This window comes from Homarus americanus, unplaced genomic scaffold (genome assembly GCF_018991925.1).
Source record: "Homarus americanus isolate GMGI-L3 unplaced genomic scaffold, GMGI_Hamer_2.0 scaffold12668, whole genome shotgun sequence".
NCBI lineage: Eukaryota > Metazoa > Arthropoda > Malacostraca > Decapoda > Nephropidae > Homarus > Homarus americanus.
The window spans coordinates 7,892-14,847 of NW_024740474.1; the positions used below are offsets into that span (position 1 = coordinate 7,892).

At 36.8% G+C, this 6,956-nt stretch overlaps 1 pseudogene; it reads left to right on the forward strand.

The window, feature by feature from the left end:
• The first annotated feature begins 485 nt into the window (after nucleotides 1–485).
• On the forward strand, nucleotides 486–604 carry LOC121875446 (annotated as a pseudogene).
• Nucleotides 605–6,956: the final 6,352 nt, after the last annotated feature.

The window sequence follows — 6,956 nt, forward strand, 5'->3', positions numbered from 1 at the left end:
ATAAAGAAAAAAAGGAAAAAAGTGGATTATTTCCTTATATTATTTTACTATTAAGAAAATGCCTTAGGGAAATTAGGACCTAAAGTGGTCATCAGGCTTGAGTAAGCTTGAAGTAATTCCCCCCAGCTATTTCTATGCTGTGTGTGTGTGTGTGTGTGTGTGTGTGTCTGTGTGTGTGTGTCTGTGTGTGTGTGTGTGTGTGTGTTGTAATGTACATGTGTGAGTATGTATAACTTGCTTCATCGATGTTATAGGGTTAGGTTAGGTTAGTTTTAATTAGGGTAGGTCAGTTTTAGTTAGGGTAGGTTAGTTATATTTAGGGTAGGTTAGTTTTAGTTAGGGTAGGTTAGTTATATTTAGGGTAGGTCAGTTTTAGTTAGGGTAGGTTAGTTATATTTAGGGTAGGTTAGTTTTAGTTAGGGTAGGTTAGTTATATTTAGGGTAGGTTACGTTTAGTTAGGGTAGGTTAGGTTAGGTCAGGTCAAACCAACAGCTATACCCCGTTGAAAACACGGCTTCTCGTCCGATCAGCGAAGTTAAGCAACATTGGGTCTGGTTAGTGCTTGGATGGGTGACCGCCTGGGAACACCAGATGATGTTGGCATAAAAAAAAGTTAGGTTTAGTCGGGTTAGGTTTTGTTAGGTTAGGCCGCCAGCACCAGATGTGCAAACCCTCTATAAACTCGCATTCTCGTGCATACATTTTTAACAGGAGTGCTTTTGTACAGATTAGAAAAAAACTATCGGTGTTGTTTTGGGAAAGTTAGTACATACTGACTCTACAGACTCTTCATCACTGATTACAACAGGTAAACGGAAGGTAACACACCCATGTAATATGTGTATCAAGTTTAAGGTCACTAACTGCTTCCAAGTTGGAGCTGTGGTTGAACAGACGCCCGGGGCACCTGTTGTGCAGCACCAAGTTGCATTCTTACACCGATGTGTTGTGTGATATTTATTCAACTTGTGGAGAAATAAAATCCTAAATATTACCCGTTATTACTTATTCTTCAACGTTCCTTATTTTTTTTCATTCTATCGCAGTTAAATTTTACACCATCTGCAGCACCGCTTGGTCCTACTACTAAGAGTGCCATCTCATAATATTTAATTGTTGATGGCATAGAGTGCTTGTTAGGTGCTTAAAGACCTTAGTTGTTGGAGTGCAATAATAACATTATAACATCAAAAAGTCTTGTCTTTGTCTCTGTTCAGAGAAACAAACTACTGTACCCACTTATGGCGTGTCCACAGTAAACCTCTGTATCACTATTAGTGTTGAGCTTTCTGGAAGATCCGTTAAAGTCATCAAAAAGTTGAAGAATATAATAATAGTTTGCCATAATATGTTTGCTCAGTAATAGTTTACACGAGTGATCTGGCCTTAAGAGCTACCTGACAATATTTCTTCACTAAAATTATAAAAAAAATAGGGTAATTATTCACGACTTCACAGCCGCTGATTTTTCATAAAAAACAAATTTAAAAACGCTGCAATTTCACTGTGTTTTATAGCGGCAACTGTGGTAGTTATCGCAAATGTGTTAAAACTATTTATTTAAAAGTTCAAGTTAACCTAATATAACCAAACCTAACCTAACCTAACCTTAAACTAACCTAACCTAACATAACTAAACACCTGCCGTGTGAGAACTAACTGTTACTGAGACGGGGTAAGCGGCAGTTAAGTCCTCCATATTAGCCACAAATAGTAACTATACTCACTGGTGACGTCATCCCGAGGTCACCTATTTATCACTTAAGTGAGATCACTTATTTTCACTTAACAGAGATAATTAATTTTCACTTAAGCAATATAACTAATGATCACTTACCCACTCCCAGTGTCATGGTCACACTGATGGCTGGTCTGTTTGGTTCTTGTTATACTTCACGCCCGCAGAACATGTGGATAACTGGTTAGTTATCCCTAGTAATGGTGTCATCTGGCCGGCGGGCCCTGCCAGTCTGGCTGATACTGCCACACTGGACGGAGTACGGAGATAGGGTAGGAGGCGCCGACAGTCAACAAGCAGACTATCTACTGGAGAGACAGGCAAGAGCCCTCTTATAACTATAAAAGAAACATGAACACCAGCGAGTCGAACACCGCCATCTGTTTATCACACGCAAAACTATTTTCGTGTATACGGGTTTACTGTACTACCCCGAGGAATGATAGCATTTTGCTTTCGGTTTCTCTGCCTCTCTCCTTATATATATATATATATATATATATATATATATATATATATATATATATATATATATATATATATATGTATATATATATATATATATATATATATATATATATATATATATATATATATATATATATATATATATATATATATATATATATATATATATATATATATATATATATATATATATATATATATTTATTTATTTATTTATTTATTTATTTGTTTATATATAGAAAGGTAATGTACATTCTTAACCAAAGTCAAACAATTAAGTAAAAACATTTGCAAATTCATGCAATACGTACACTTGTATAAAATCATTCGGTGATACTTACATCTCTGTAAGTAAAAAATAAATATATAAATTTCAAAAGACTACTGGTGAGTTACTTTTGCAAGTTTTCTGTTTCTTCCTTGTACAATATGAAGAACTGCCAATTGTTTTCCTTTTTCTAATTGTCTTCATTGAAATTTTTCCAAAGTAATAAAGTCTCACTGTTATATACTTGTTGGTAATAAGTTCATTGGCCACTTCACAAATTCTATTTCTTGGGACATTTCTGTCCTGAATTAACTCTACTAACTTTTGTCTAATATTTTCCTTGAACATAATTTCTTATATATTATCTTGGAAAATCTTATCGTAATGTTTAAAAAAATAAAACCTATCATGGCAATGTCTTCCAAAAGATACAAAATGAAACATGTTGCTCCATCTGCATTTATTGCCATTCCAATAATACAGTACACACCTCTTAGGTTCTCATGCAAACAGAACCTTGACTTTGGTTTTCTACCTATACAATTATTTTCTGAAAAATGGTGGCTGCATACTATATGGCTCTTGTTTAAATTTTCTAAAGTCTTTTGCATACTCAATGCTCTCAGCCATGCATGACATCTGAAAACTACAATTTAAAATGACAAACAGTAATATACAGGGTATTAGTAAATAACATGTCTCTATTTTTATTTCAGTTTCAGTTAGGACAATTTTTATATAATTCCTAGTTAACAATGCTCTAAAAAATGAAGTAAAGAAGCTGAATATGGAATATCAATGTCCATTAGATATGATATATTATTGTAAGTTATTTAAAAATCCTCATCTTTCATAATTATCAGTCAATAGTGTTTGAAAAGTGCTACAGTACTACAGGGAGAACTTATCATAAATGTGAGTGAGATGGACAATTTACCATTAATATTCAGTGCACTGTATCAAGTCCTCGTGGAATATGATTCAAATTTATTTTAGAAAGTCTGCTCTAGTTGTCATGGGCCTCATATATGTGAATGACTGCTACAAATTTGAGTATCGTTATGAATGACACATGCTTATCAACCTGACTCATATATTTCTTATGATATCTACTGTGTACAGTTTAACATGTATGTTTTTTTTTGTGAATATTTAATTAAAGTCATCCTTCTCTTTCCTTATCCTTTGGAAATACATGAAAAACAACCTCTGAATTCTTCTTCTTTTGACGGTTACATATGAAACACCGATGGCCTCTTCCACTCATCCTAACATGTATTAAAATTCCCGGGTCACTTTATGTAAACATGCAGACGACAAATTCATTTGACAACTATCGTCATCTATTGAAGCCACACAGAACTTAGGTAACCAAGGCTCTGGCGCGTTTTCTCCCCCTCTCCTGTCTTCCCCATCAATAGTCTTGGGTCATCAAGGAACACTAGTTGTCTGGCTAAATTCTTCAACCTTTTTTTCTTTATCATGTTCAGTTTGTGTTCCGTTGCAGTATATTAAGAAATAATATTAATAAAATCAATATAAATAGATGTGTGAAAGAAATCTATCAGGTGTCGTATATCATCATAATAATAAGTATAGTATAAGTATAGGAAATTTATAGGTGTAAATTGAACAGGTTTAGAAAGTCATGATAGTACAGTCCTTAAAGGATATATCTGCCGGGGTAGTAACACACATATGATATGATTCATTACAAATGTTACTGTTAATATTAAAATTAATACTGATATTAATATTGTCACAACCATAGGAATCTTTTCGTGTTTATATGACGTACTGTACTGTAATAGGGCAGACAATGGCAGTATGTCGAACTGACTCACTTAGAGTGAGACTCCATTGAAAAAGTTAAAGGTAATTAGAAGTTAGGTAAATTTATCATCACATTTAGGCTAAGGTACTGTATATACACACACTAATATTATGATCGTCTGTGTGTAGGGCTTAAATAAGTTGTAGTGGCCAGAAGACTGGTTGAGGGCGTGACTCACAGCAGCTCTCAGCGTCAGAGTCTGGGGGGCAACACTGTCACTGGTGGGTGGTCCTCTAACGACTATCACCTATTATCAAGTGCATATTGTTAGGTTGGGATAACAACTATTAATTATAAAAAATAAACTACTATGGGTTCAATTCAAGAGACAGGAAACCCGGCGTTTGCCACTGTCTGACCGGTCTCCCTTGTTCTTATAGACTGACGATGGTGGAGTTTTTGAGGTCTTGGGGGAATTCCTCCTGTTCCCATACATTATCCAGGAGAGAGTGGAGGCAGCTGGTCAGCAGGGGTCCTCCTGTTTTATACACCTCCGCTGAGTTCGCACCAGGTCCTGTGGCTTTGTTATTTTTCATCGGTTTGATGGTAGTAGCTACCTCATCCATGGATGGAGGATTGTTGAGGTGTGCCAGCTCTGGGTGCTGAGGGACATGCTAGGTATGCAGGACCAAAATAAATAAACTCAACAAGTAGATGCACCGGATACGTGAACCCCAGTAGAACGATCTACCCTGTCAGTCTTCTAAACGGGCGTGGCGTCACGCCTGTGGCTGCATGAGGACGAACTCGATGTGTGCGATCGTAAAATTCACTTCAATAGAGCTCTATGAGCTTTAAAATCCTTTCATTCAATTGAGTTAGTGTTTGAGTGTGTGAGGGTGTTTAAATGTGCATTTGTGTCATGGTCACAATTGTATGGGTAGTAATTTCAACACTTAATTATTCGTTTTGTGACGACCCCACTTTCACCGATTACCCAGCTTCCATTGCTGGTTACCAGCGGCCAAGGTCGTATGTACAGAAGCAGTAGATATCTCACAGGAGTCGTCGAATTACCACTGGCTGTCCTGCCAGTCTCCGCCGGTAATTTCCCGGTGATCGGTATCAGTGTACAGACAAACAACTGGCAGGTAGATTTCCACCTGGTCACAGAAACACACTTGTGCACTGAAGTATTCTTTAATAAGCACTAATTATTCACAACATTGCTCACAGGGTAATGTCATCACAGCTCGGCATAACAATATTATGCTCCACCGTCCACAAAACATGTGCGAAACTAATGCGTTACCCATAGAAAAAGACTTATTTTCTCTAGCGAGAGGTATTATCCGTTTTCTTCTAAAGTTTTGGTGTCACTATTACAATGTAAAGTTAAATTTAAGAGATAACCTATATGAGTAGCCATAAGTCAGATATACCTACAGTGAGATAAAGCATTCAAGATGTATTGAGTATATGTTGAAAGTGTCATATATCTTTATGTGTAGAGTACATAGTGTTAAGAAATGTTTTTGAGTGTTCAGTTTCCAGGTGGAAACAATTTATGTTTCGTGTGAAATTATGAGATGACTGTTCAAAACTGCAGTTAATTTCCTTGATTTGCAGACCTCAGAATATCTGATGAGAGTAGTGAAGTTGCTGTCAGTTTTGTAGTTAAGATTCTCGTTTATCTTGAGGGAATAAGCTGTCAATGGTAGACACTTTGAAATGTAACTTATACCCATGGACCTGGCGGATGTAGTGGTCAGAAGCTCCGCACCACCCACAATGTATTGCCATTCTAGGCACTTGACATGAGTTTAATTCTGAACATTGGTCCTGTTGGCATGAATACTTGTTTGGCTGTCGTGGAAGACCAAGTGACTTTTGGAGTTGTATCAGTGTTAACATAAATTTGGCCAAATCTTGAGTGAACCCAAAGGGGTGGTTCATAGGTGGATGTTCTGGTAAAGTGTCCGGTATTCAACTAAATTTTCAATAAACTATCTTTATTGTATGTTAGGCGTATCATTCTCCTATGTTTCTTTCCCCACACCTTGATACCATTAAGCACAAATAAACCCACATGCCCTAGTACTCGCTACCACCCAAGTGTCCTGTTACTATCACCTGGTAGTGAAACCTGGGTGGTGGCAGCTAGCGTGAGTACTGAAGATTGTAACATAACAAGGGATTTCCCAGGTAAGTAAAAATAAAAGGGAAGTAAATTCGGCAAACAAAAATGGCAGACATCATTCAGAACTTGAGCCTTAGCATTTACCTGTGATAAACTCTGATAGGAAGAATAGCCATAACAGATCTTCCTTGTACAAACTGTATAAAATAGTGTGTGTAATAATTAGAAAACACCCAATTGTACAACAGCTCACCAGTGATAAACTCTCTTACCAATACAGTGATGGAAAATGGAGACACCAACATAACTCTTATAAAAGGTAAGAAACTATAAGAACATTAAATCAATAACTAGAACACGTTATCCCACTCCACATATGCTTTATATTACCACGCACCAATTAATGTTTTCATTGTGATTGAGTTGTTCCTTATCACCTGGGGCCATTTTAAACACTTATGGTGGAGCCCTGGGCAAACCTCTGCTGGTAAGCCCGGGTTCCTCTCACTGCTGCACCCCCTAAGCACCGGGCCTGACCTGACCACCAATAACACTAAAGCTTCTCTG